This window comes from Rhamphochromis longiceps, linkage group LG2 (genome assembly GCF_057381845.1).
Source record: "Rhamphochromis longiceps isolate RC_006_pf linkage group LG2, R_longiceps_female_GT1.1, whole genome shotgun sequence".
NCBI lineage: Eukaryota > Metazoa > Chordata > Actinopteri > Cichliformes > Cichlidae > Rhamphochromis > Rhamphochromis longiceps.
The window spans coordinates 22,745,532-22,759,065 of record NC_140558.1 but is presented as its reverse complement, the minus strand read 5'-3'; positions in this window follow the sequence as shown (position 1 = coordinate 22,759,065).

Genomic DNA, 13,534 nt, shown 5'->3' with positions numbered 1-13,534 from the left:
GCCCGAGTCGCCCGTCCAGCCTCAAGTGTCGTCAGCTGGAGGGCCCGAGTCGCCCGTCCAGCCTCAAGTTTCATCTGCTGGGAGTTCGGGAGAACCCAGCCAGCATCCTGCCTCGTCAGCTGGAGGGCCCGAGTCGCCCATCCACGCCTGGTCCAGCCTCCGTGCCTTCATCCACGCCTGGTCCAGCCTCAGCTCCGCCTTCATCGACACCTGGTCCAGCCTCAGCTCCGCCTTCATCTGGTCCGGGTCCTGCTTCGTCTGGCCCTTCCTCGTCTTCGTCTGGTCCGGCTTCAGCTCCGCCTTCGTCTGGTCCTGCCTCGTCTGGTCCTGCGGTTGCTACACTGCCGTCAGAGCCAGCTCGTCCCGCTCTGCCTCGCCTCTGCCGGCCGTTTTCTGGGCCTCTAGGTTGGCATCATGGCCTTCGGGGACGGCCTCCGGAAAGGGTTCGTCGCCGCCGCTGGCATCGCGGCCGACCTCCGGACCTGCTCAGTGGCCGCCACTGCCTTCCGAGTGGTCGGCCTCCAGAACTGTTTGCCCGTTGCCGCCGTTGCTGTGTGCACGGTCGGTCTCCAGAACTGTTTGCCCGTCGCCGCCGTTGCTGTGTGCACGGCCGGCCTCCAGAACTGTCTTGGTCTTTGTGCTGTCGACCCCCGGGTCTTTTCTTGGACTCTTGTTGAGCTCTAGTTTGGTTTTGTTTTTGATCTATTTTCCTGTGTTCTTGGACTGTTTTCTTGTGTATTTGGACTCTTGTGCTCCTTGTTTTTTGTTTCGGACCCTCCTTCCTTGACCCCCTCCGCCCGCCCTGGTCTGGTGCTCTGTTTTGTTGCGCTGTTTTTGTTTCGGGCTGTCGGGAGCCAGCCCTTGGAGCCCCCCCTCCAAGGGCTGGTCACGGTTCTGCGTCAGTTTCGAACCAGTATTTTGAGCTTTGATTGTTAGTTAATTTTTTGAATGATTGTTGTGGTTTTGGGTGCGATGATTATTATTATTGTTAGAGTTCCATGTTTCTGTTTATTTGGGTTTAAGATTTGTGCTCTCATGTTTTGTGTGGGTTTAGTTTCATGTGTCATTTTCTGTCTGTCTCTCTATGTCGAGTCTGCGTCTTAGTGTGATGGTTTCTTGTTCCTGTTTTATTGTGAAGGTCTGCGTCTCATGTGAGTGTGTTCAGTTTTACCTCTGTCTCGTCTTGTTGATTATTCCAGCTGTGTCCACCACCTGTGTGCAATTCCCCTGTGTTTCTCTGTGTGTATTTAAGTCGTGTCCTCTGTTGTTGTAGTTGCTGGTCCGTCTGCGTATCCACCATGTTTCATCCGTGTGTTCCCTGCCGTCATCATCATGCACCATCGTCTTCCTTCCTTTATGTTCAGGTTCGTGTTTTTGTTCGTGCTCAGTAGTTTAGTTGTCCCAGTATAGTTTAGTTCTCCGTTTTGCCGTTTGCCTCTCTTTTTGTGTTCAATAAATCACCTTTACACCTTCACGACTGCCTGCGTTTGGATCCTCCTTTTCCTTTTCCACACGGCTCTTTTCACTCTTTTCACCGTGACAGTTTTACTTGCATCTATTTGAAACACTGAGTGTAAACACACACACAAAAAAATTATGTGCTGGAATGTGCAGAAAATAAGTTTAAATGTTAAACAAATTTCTTCCAGTCAGAGAATGTTGCATATAATTAAATTTTTGCTTGATGCATAAAGTTAAAAGGTTAAAACTAATAAAACAAGTTTAAAAAAGAGACTTTTCCATTTGATTACATTTTGTATGATGAATTATGCAGAAAAAGTAGAATTGGGCTGAAAGATCTATCGCTTTATCACCTATTCAGGTTGTAAATTGTGTTTTAACTAAGTAACTAAGTAACTAAGTAATTAATTACTTTTGAAAATAAGTAATCAGTAAAGTAACGGGATTACTTTTTTGGGGAAGTAATCGGTAATTAGTTACTGATTACTTTTTTCAAGTAACTTGACCAACACTGTTGCCTGGTGTTCTGAGACGTAAAGAAAGACATCACTTTTAATTTATTATGTTTTAATTGAGGTCTATGCCTTGCTTACACTTGCATGCAGTCCAAGCAAGGCACTTCTTGTCTTGCTTGCCCATATTTATTGCTCCTGATAAGGGCAAGTGAGTGGCCCTTAGGTGAACCCTTGCTGACATCTTGTGAGACATGAAATGAGGCATGTTATCTATTATTATTATTTTATTATTTAATTATTTAACATTTAACATTATGCACTCCATACTGTACAGTAATGCCACTGTTTTGCACATGTCTCAACTCTGTATATTTTTATATATTTTATTTATTGCTTACACGTAGAAAAATATTTAGTATACACATCCAGAAATGCATATACTATTATATATTGTACATATATTTATTAGTTTCAGATGTAGCCATTCTTGTATTTTGCTTGTTTACATTATTGTATTTTGCACAACTCTGTTGCTTGTGAAGCTCGCACACAAGAATTTCACTCACATGTGCTGTACCAATGTACCTGCACATGTGATGTGACAATAAAAGTGATTTGATTTGATTTGATTTATAATCCTGTTTAATTTATGTTATATTGTCAGGCCAGAATGAGATGGGAAAAGGGAAAGTTCCTCTTCAGCTTCAGTTCTTCAGCTGTGTTCATACTTCCTAACATTGAAAACTGAAACTGGTGTCAACAAAATATACCTGCCACCTTAGTAGGGGTTACAAAATGTATCATAAACCACAGTCCACTGAACACATACATTACAAACAGTAAGTGCTTCCACATTTCTCCTCTATGACCCTCAATTAAAGTTTGAAAACCCAGCATTGTAATTTACAGTGGGGCAAAAAAGTATTTAGTCAGCCACCGATTGTGCAAGTTCCCCCACTTAAAATGATGACAGAGGTCAGTAATTTGCACCAGAGGTACACTTCAACTGTGAGAGACAGAATGTGAAAAAAAAAAAATCAATGAATTCACATGGTAGGATTTGTAAAGAATTTATTCGTAAATCAGGGTGGAAAATAAGTATTTGGTCACCTCAAACAAGGAAAATCTCTGGCTCTCACAGACCTGTAACGTCTTCTGTAAGACGCTTTTCTGTCCCCCACTCGTTACCTGTATGAATGGCACCTGTTTGAACTCATCATCTGTTTAAAAGACACCTGTCCACAGCCTCAAACAGTCAGACTCCAAACTCCGCCATGGCCAAGACCAAAGAGCTTTCGAAGGACACCAGGAAAAGTATTGTAGACCTGCACCAGACTGGGAAGAGTGAATCTACAATAGGCAAGCAGCTTGGTGTGAAAAAATCAACTGTGGGAGCAATCATCAGAAAATGGAAGACATACAAGACCACTGATAATCTCCCTCGATCTGGGGCTCCACGCAAGATCTCATCCAGTGGGGTCAAAATGATCATGAGAACGGTGAGCAAAGATCCCAGAACCACACGGGGGGACCTGGGAGATTGACCTGCAGAGAGCTGGGACCAAAGTAACAAAGGTCACCATCAGTAACAAACTACAACGGCAGGGAATCAAATCCCGCAGTGCCAGACGTGTTCCGCTGCTGAAGCCAGTGCATGTCCAGGCCCGTCTGAAGTTTGCCAGAGAGCACATGGATGATACAGCAGAGGATTGGGAGAATGTCATGTGGTCAGATGAAACCAAAGTAGAACTTTTTGGTATAAACTCAACTCGCCGTGTTTGGAGGAAGAAGAATACTGAGTTGCATCCCAAGAACACCATACCTACTGTGAAGCAAGGGGGTGGAAACATCATGCTATGGGGCTGTTTTTCTGCCAAGGGGACAGGACGACTGATCCGTGTTAAGGACAGAATGAATGGGGCCATGTATCGTGAGATTTTGAGCCAAAACCTCCTTCCATCAGTGAGAACTTTGAAGATGAAACGAGGCTGGGTCTTCCAACATGACAATGATCCAAAACACACCGCCCGGGCAACAAAGGAGTGGCTCCGTAAGAAGCATTTGAAAGTCCTGGAGTGGCCTAGCCAGTCTCCAGACCTCAACCCCATAGAAAATCTGTGGCGGGAGTTGAAAGTCCGTGTTGCTCGGCGACAGCCCCAAAACATCACTGCTCTCGAGAAGATCTGCATGGAGGAATGGGCCAAAATACCAGCTACTGTGTGTGCAAACCTGGTAAAGACCTATAGTAAACGTTTGACCTCTGTTATTGCCAACAAAGGTTATGTTACAAAGTATTGAGTTGTATTTTTGTTATTGACCAAATACTTATTTTCCACCCTGATTTACGAATAAATTCTTTACAAATCCTACCATGTGAATTCATGGATTTTTTTTTCACATTCTGTCTCTCACAGTTGAAGTGTACCTCTGGTGCAAATTACTGACCTCTGTCATCATTTTAGGTGGGGGAACTTGCACAATCGGTGGCTGACTAAATACTTTTTTGCCCCACTGTATATTGGTAGAATAAATGACGCCCTGAGCAATGACATCGAAATGAAAACATTTATAGCTGTCTTTTCTCTATAAATAGCACTTAAGTCTTGGCAGGATATTTTCAGTTGTCACTTTAGTGTGTCTGATGGAACCAGTACCTCAGATGTATTGTTTTATCAGGCTACATGATGGGCTATGTTTCACTCATACTATACATGTAATTGCGGCCTGAGGTGCATTTTTTTATACTTTAAGTCCATTTTTTGTTTTTCTTTCTTATCAGCTACAACCTAGTTATGTGTTGGCTTCTGCCAAAACATGGGTGACTCACACTCAAAGTATCTTGAGCAGGAACCTATTAAGAGCAGCAATTGACCCTGCTACTTAATCGCTCCAGTAACAGATGAACATCTGGTAAGAAGCTGTTGACCACGCTGTCAAGGATGAAAGAAAGTGTAAGAGCTACAGGCCGGACTTTTTTGCATAAAAACAAACATAAACCCAATAATCTGAAAAGGTTGGTTCATAAATGAATTAACAATCATTCTTCTTCTTCTTGCTTCCTCCACTTCCGTACCATTGATTCATAAATGTTGAATTCTCTCGCAGCTGCTCTATTCCCATGTGAATGGATTATCTCAGTTGTTCTCCTGACTGAAGCTTGGTCCGTTTACAGCATCCTGCCATGCGATTGCATTTGTCCCTAACCATCAAGAACCCTCACGTTAACTTTTATCGAGTGTAAAAACGTTAGCGTTCATCTTTCAGCTTCACTGTGCTAATGTTATGCTAACATAGCTGTGTCGCTAGCGATCACGTAGCACATCATTATATACCAGCTAACCCAACTTCAGTAACACTACAAACGTCACTGCTGTTTAGTTTTCTGTCTTCATTTATGTTGGATGTGATAGCAGAGGTGTACGTTTGAATTTGGTCAGAAATCTCTCAGTCAGAACATGCTATATCATGTTTAGGTGGAAGCTAGCGATCTAACTTCCTGCTAACTTCTAACTCCATTAAATTTAATAAATTCTGTTTTCATGGATGCTTGGATGTTAAACTTAATTGTTACACCTGGTAAAGCAGCAACGTTGATGATTTAATTAAAGATGAAAGAATTTAGACCGTTTGTAACTCTCAGTGATGAGTTTAGGACCCAGATTCCACCGCGAGGCTCCTGACTACAGTAACCGTAATGCTCCAACAATCCATCAAGCAGTGCGACTTCGTAGCTTACCAAAGTCGTACCAAAACATTTTTGACAGATGTTTGAGTGCCGCGTACCACATAAAATCGGTTCAAGGTCAGTAAGCACAACCAGAATTCATACATAAGGTGCACTGTTGATTTTTGAGAAAATTAAAGGATTTTAAGAGCGCCTTATAGTGCGGAAAATATGGTAATGACATGACTGGATTTAACCTAGAAAACAGTTTAGGATCGCGCAGGTATATAATAACAGGACATTTTTATTTAGTTCATATGTGTGCTGCATCGTGGCACACCTATATCCATGTCTCCCTAGCCTTTTTGTTAGACTCCATCTGAATGCAAGACACATGTCCCTGCCAGGTGGACAGGCTGCTTCAATCTGCTGGCCAACAGAGTGTACACAACACAGGGCAGGTGTGTCATCTCTCTGTGTACCCAGCAATGAACCCCCCTGTTGTGCTTGTGGCCGGTGTTTGTAGAGACTGTGACAGGTTGAAATTGGTGCGTGAGTATGTGATGCCAACTGTGACTCATCCAATTGTCCCTCTAACACTGGTGTAGCCTTAACTTGTTTGTTTCCGTGGTTCACAGGCTATCCTAGGCAACCTTGGAAGAACGTGACTTGAAAGCAGCACCAGCACTTCATATGGAAAAACCAACAACTAGGATTCAGTGTAAACTGATATAACATGTCACCGCGTTTTTATGGAGTAATGCATTTATTTGCTGCTATGAAAACATCAAAGCATAAAATACACATAAGCACATTATATTATACAATATACTACTGGATAAAATAAGGACGTATGAGATAATATGAACTCTGCCCTTGAAAGTACCTCCCCATCAGATTATCGTATAGCTCATAAAGTATGACTATATCTCTCTGCCATGAACACCTTCAGGCAGTCTCAGGTTTATAGTGGTTAAACTGACAGCATTAAAAATTAACCAGCAAAATACAATATTTCTTCTGTATGTTTCTCATACTCTCAGTTCACATTGGAGGAAGATATAAATTCCTCCTGTCTTGAGGTTGGAGCTCCGGAGAATGAATTCTCCCTACTGAATGTAAAGAAAGCCCACTAAGGGCCATTTCCTCCTCAGTCAATAAATATGGAGCTATAATGAAACATGTTGTACAGTACATGTGCAATTTGTAACAGACCAATCTCTTCTTAGCCTATAGAAAACAGAATATGTCAATAGTTCCAGGAATATGTCAATTAGAAATGAGAAAACCTTACCTTACTGTATGCCCTGTTCAAGACCAACTTCTCATGACCACTATTGCTAGATCTTAGCGTCCCGTTCTCTTGCTTTACACTTGGACAAAGTTGCTGAGGGGGAAATCAGGTGAGTAGGGTGGGTGGTAAGTAAAAGTACCACATGATGACATGTGTCATAGTCAAAGTAGTTCCCACTGGACGTTCTCCCTGAGACATCACAGAACATTACACCCACATTAACAGTCTTACCCTGGCTGAATGAATTCATGGTGCACACACCTGTGGAAGGCTTGCAGGAACACCCAAGATAATGAACATCAAGAAGAGACACATTTAAGTCAGATAAGACTTTAATCTTGCAAGCTCTTACATCAGCAAGATGTGTTTAGCCTAGCTTAGCACTAACATTATAAACACAGAGTAATGAAATTAGTAACAAAGAAACTCATGTCTTGATCTAAATACATTGGGACTGGAGAAAGATCAATGAGGACCTTTACATAAACTACCGTTCGGTGATCTTAACTACATATCGTTAGCTTCATAGCATAAGTGCCTAAGTCATTGACTTAGTCAAATGACTTAGGCAATTATGCTATGAAGCTAACGATATATAAAAGGGAAACCAGACATTTAATATCATTTTTCTAGTCAAACTTAGGTAGTCACTTATTTACTTTGATAAGGTGACACAGAACCACTCAGATGATGCAAATTTTACTATGCAAATGTCAGGGTCTGTAAGTAAATGTTTGTTGTGTTAGTTTTTCAGTTAAATCCAGGGAAAAAGAAGTATAAAGAAGCACATTTACAAGAATAACAGTGCTGAAAGCTGGCAACCCTACAAGTAACAGGTGAAGCAAAATTAGCAGAATGCAGTGATAAGAGGAGAACTAAACTTTCCTGATTGTCCCGAATCACTTCATTTTGAGTTTCCAATAGCTGCTGATTAAAAACATTTGAAACTTGCACGTAGAGCTGGGCAATAGAAGGATAACGATATGTATTGCGAAATAACTTTTTCTCGATAGAAAAATTAAACTATTGCGATAGGCCTCACCGCTCTTGTCCTCTTAAAAAAACAAAAAAAACCCCAAAAAACAGCCAATCCAAATTAAGTAGCGCAGAGCCAAACCAATCACAGCCGCAGTGTCACGTCACGTGACTTGTTACGTACAGCACAAGTGCCATGCCGCACATGTGTATTTGTTTTGGGAAGCAGCCAGCCGCCGTGCCGCCTGGGTAATGGAGGAAATGAGTCTGCCGACTAGAGAAAAATCAACCGAGCGTGACCGAAGGTTACCGAAGAGAAAACAGATGATGGTTCCAATGCTGGAGAGATTGTCAAACGGAAGAGCCATAGAAGTTCTGTAGTGTGAAGGTATTTCGGCTATTTCAAGTCTAACAAAAACAGAGTAGCGTTCACTGTAAATTGTGCCGAAAGCAAGTCTGGAAATACAATAAAGCGGTGCATGCTCAATCTCTGACTGGAAGCGCTAATTCGTCATTCGGCTTTTGTCAGACTAAAGTAACTGTTAAAACTGTTTGAAAAGCTAAGCTATACAACAAGGAGAGATTGAGAATTTCCTTTTAGTTCTCAGTTTATTTGATATTGACAAAAGTTAGTCAATTTTGTCTGTTCTTCTGTAAAACAAACTAATATTTATTTCTAGAATTAATATTTTGTTTCTAAGTGGAATTGACAATTTAGTAGCCTGTTTTGTTTGTTCTATTTTGAAACTCAAACGCTTCAGCGGCTGCCTTTTGTGTAGTTTGCAATATTTGCCTTTATTTATCTGAAAAAGTCTCATGTTCCTTAAGTACATCTACCCTGTTTAACTTATTATGAGAAATAAATATTTAAATCAAAACAAGCTGCTGATTATTTCACATTTTACTTGTGAGCAACAGCACATTTAAATCTTACAAATATAGTTATTTGGCTTATATCGTGATATGTATCGTTATCGCCTGAAATGAAAAAAAAAAAAATCGTGATATGAAAAAATCTCATATCGCCCAGCTCTACTTGCACGTCAAATTCGGTCAGTCATGCATTGCGTTCTGATCACATATTGCAAAATAAAACACCATTATATCATCTCCTGCTGCAGCCTCAGTCTCCATGTTGTTACCTTTTCCCAACAGATCTCTGTTGTGTTTTATGTACTCCATGCTTGATGCATTATAGACCTCGTCTGTAATGCAGAATTGAACTGTAGCTGTGGTGTAAACCAAACTTTTCCTCTGAGCCTCACATCTAATGTTCGAGGTCATAAAACAAAAGTTCCTGCTGCAGTGTGTGTATGTATGTTTGTATAAGTGATACAGAGAGAAAGGCAGGGTGATTGCATATGTCACCAGGCCAAATATATTTTCTCTTCCTCCCCTGTGTAGGCTGGGGACACTCAGCACACACCAGCTTCATCTCCCGCCGTGAGTGTTTGTGTCAGGACTGGTGCAGATGTCCGCTGTGTATTTGAATCAGTCACAGCACACTGCCTCCCAATACAGCTGAAAATCCCCTCTCATGGCCCGCTGACGTAAACAGCCCATTTGGACAGAAAGATCACAGCACCAGGGACTGTAAAATAGCTGCTGTCTCTGGCTTTTTTTTCTGAGAATACCATTGGCCCATCATTTTTTTATTAGGTGACTCTAAAATGAAAGGCAAAGACAGCCACATGGATTTCAGGAACATCAACATCAATCGTGTCTACACCCATCTGGACCAGCCGGCGAGCACTGTGAGGGTCATGTTTTTTGACTTTTCCAGTGCTTTCAACACCATCAGGCCGACCCTCCTGGGTGATAAGTTAGCAGCGATGCAGGTGGATGCTTCTCTGGTGTCCTGGATTGTTGATTACCTGACAGGAAGACCACAATATGTACATCTCCCACAGTGTGTGTCTGACAAGGTGATTAGCAACACAGGGGCACCACAGGGGACTGTCCTCTCCCCCTTCCTCTTCACCCTCTACACCACAGACTTCAGCCACTGCACAGAGACCTGCCATCTTCAGAAGTTTTCTGATGACTCTGCGGTGGTTGGATGCATCAGCAGGGATGATGAGACAGAGTACCGGGCTGTGGTCGACTCCTTTGTCACGTGGTGTGAGCAGAATCATCTGCAGCTCAACGTGGCAAAGACCAAGGAACTGATCGTGGACTTCAGGAAGACCAGGAAACACTTGACCCCTGTTTCAATCCAGGGGGTCAGTGTTGACATTGTGGAGGACTATAAATACCTTGGAGTACACATTGACAATAAACTGGACTGGGCTAAAAACACCACAGCACTTTACAGGAAGGGCCAGAGTCGTCTCTATTTTTTGAGGCGACTGAGGTCCTTCAACATCTGCCAGAAAATGCTGAGGATTTTCTATGAGTCTGTGGTGGCCAGTGCGATCCTCTATGCTGTTGCATGCTGGGGGAGCAGGCTGAGGGTCGCAGATGCCAACAGACTTAATAAACTGATCCGTAAGGCCAGCAATGTTGTGGGGATAGAGCTGGACTCCCTCAAGGTGGTGTCGGAGAGGCGGATGCTGTCCAAGATAAAGACAATGTTGGATAACACCTCCCACCCACTCCATGACATGTTGGTCAGTCACAGGCGCTCGTTCAGTGAGAGACTGAGATTACCGAAAAGCACCACTGAACGACACAGGAAATCATTCCTGCCTGTGGCCATCTCCCTGTACAACGCATCCACTTAACACACTGTTTGCTGCTACAACTACACATGTTTCTTTTCCAAATATTTATTTATAAGTGACTTATGTATGTATGTATGTATATATATGTATATATTGTACTATTCTTAGTTAGCGTATTGTCTGTCTTGTCTTAATGTTGGTTTAAAATGGAGCACTGTAACAAAAAATAATTTCCCCCAGGGATCAATAAAGTATTCTGATTCTGATTCTGATTCTGATTCCCCAGAGTCTAATACCACTTATCACATTCTAAAATCTATAAATATAGAATATAATATTAATGAATCTGAGGATAAACGGCTTTAACCAAACTTTCACTTTTAACAGGCCTTTTAGACTGGAGGTGTAGCCCACCTCTCGCCCAATGGCCCCAGGAATCCCCCCATGGATGGATGGAAACACACTTCTCTCCTACTTGTCTTTAACTAACTTTACATTTTTAAACACCTCAAAATACTAGCATTCTGTAAAGCCTGTTAATGGAAGTAATGATTTTTATATATTTTATATTTTTATAACAATATACTGTCAGGAAACAACAGAAGATGATCTTGCAGTTCCCAGTTTGACCACACGGCACTGGAGTTGCTACACTATTCCAATGCCTATAATTGGTCATAGTGATACTGCAGTGTGTGTCACAGAAACACTACAGAGCTGTAAGCGGTTAGAGATTTAGTCAATAGTCAAACATCAATAATAAAAACAAAAAACATAACAAAAAATACCTTTCAAACCAGCGTGATTCAAATTCCAGCATAATACCCAGTACTGCAGTAAAAGTGCCTGAACGTTACGTTTCCTGCTGTGCTGTGAAACACCAATCACAGAGCATTTACTTTCAGAGTTTAAACTCTGGTTAATAAATATATCAAAATGACCCGGATCTGTAACGTGTTGTACAGATTCATGGATTACGACGCGGTGAATGACAGTCATGATCGGATCTTTTCATGCGGGAGTGTGGCTGCTTCCTTCAGCGCGTCACAGCAGCAGCTCTGTTACTTTCAAAGACAGCAAACCGTGTGCTTCAGAGATGCCGTTCACAACCGCTCAGTGTCGCATGCGGCAGTGTGATTCTAACGGTGCTCTGAATATGACTAAATAAACGAGAAATGAATCAATATATTTTTATCCAAGCCAGGGATAAAAATGAATCCAGCAGAGGCAGGATTGCATAGACCAGTGGAAACAAAATTTCCCAGTGAAACATGGCAAAACGGCACGCTGCTCACATGATTTATTTGCATTTCTACTTTCACATTTTTAATGCCTAGAGCTAGCTAACATTTGTGCCTTAAATAACAGATTCCTCACTAGCATGAACTATTTTTTGTACATAGATCTATTTGTATTAACTAGCAGACATTAGGGCCACGTGGCATAGAAAGCCTTCTATGCTAATAAAGGTGTCCAAATCCACAGTTCCACGTTGTTTTTGTAGTTGTGGGATTTGGTAAATATCTATTATTATGAAATAATTAATTAATTGTTTTTTTTTTTTTTTGTTTTTTTGGCGATGCTGAGACTGACCACAGGAGTAGCAATGGCATAACCAGCTCTTGACACAATAAAGGAATGTGCTTATTACTGATCACACCAGCTAGGCCTTGTGAATAACTTTCAGACTGGTTAAAGACAGCTGCTGAGTACAGGCACCTGCATACTACGCAATTTTGACAGTTTAATAAACTGCAACTCTCAAATTGCCACAATCTGGTTCCAGGCTGCCTTAAGACCTAAGACCCGAACTCTTCCACAGCAGCATTTTTAATTTCTCTTTGATATTTGGGCTGATTGGGACCTGATGAATGTAAAAACAAAGAATCACCAGATTTTTTTTTTGTTTCTAAGAAAAACGAGTGCCACATATGAGGATATTTGTGGCAGTATAATGTCCTCGTAAGTGGATGTCAGGCCCTAGTAGAACAAAATGTAGTATTTTTGTCTAGATAACCAAAAATGTGATATCCACATATGTGGACGCCAGGTCCTCGGAAGTTAAAGTCAAGTCAAATTTATTTATATAGCACATTTAAAACAACCACAGCTGACCAAGGTGCTGCACATTTAAGATAATCAAAAGAGATAAAAACAGGAAAACATGATAAAATTTAAGAAAAGGAATCATAAAATTAGAAGATTTGAAATAAATAAGTAAATAAAATTAGATAAATAAAAGTAGTACAAACTTATTCTGATTTAAAAGTCAAAGAATAAAAGTGGGTTTTCAGATGGGTTTTGAAAGTGTTGGCGAGGTCCTGATGTGAAGGGCCAGTTTGTTCTACAGAGTAGGAGCCGTCCCAGCAAAGGCCTGATCTCCTCTGTGCATTAATCTGGACCTCGGGACAGCCACGAGCATTTGATCCAAAGACCTCAGAAATCTTGCAGGAGTGTACCAACTTAAAGTTCACACCCATCACATTTCCACCTTTAAAATCCTCTCACACTGAGAGAACCAAAGATATCTTTTACAACCACAATTTGTGTAAGCTGGACATTTTTTCTCATGTAGGACATGGAGTAACTGGACACAGTTATATTCTCCAAATCAAATAGACCTCAAAAGGTCCAATAGTCCTCATTCCTTTTTTTCTTCTTTTTTTGAAACACAAAGTACTTCTCATGAAATTTGTAACCGTCTATACTTCAGTTTGATGGGTTGTATTGACGACACGCACTAATGCAGGCCAGAAAAACACAACTTCTTAAGCTGCCACACGAGGCAAAAATGAGCAAACTTCAAACAACTGCAAAGTTGAGATCATGCATGATCATTTTTTTGTTTTAATTATTTTCATTTATGCTATTTAGTTCACAAACAAAAAGACTGAAAGATAAATAAAAAAATGTCCGTTGTTGTTTGTGGTTGGTGGCAGTCTTTGAGCTACGCCGGACTGATTGCCTCCTGATAAACAGAACGTTTGGATTTAATAGAGATAAAAGACAAGGATGAAGGGGG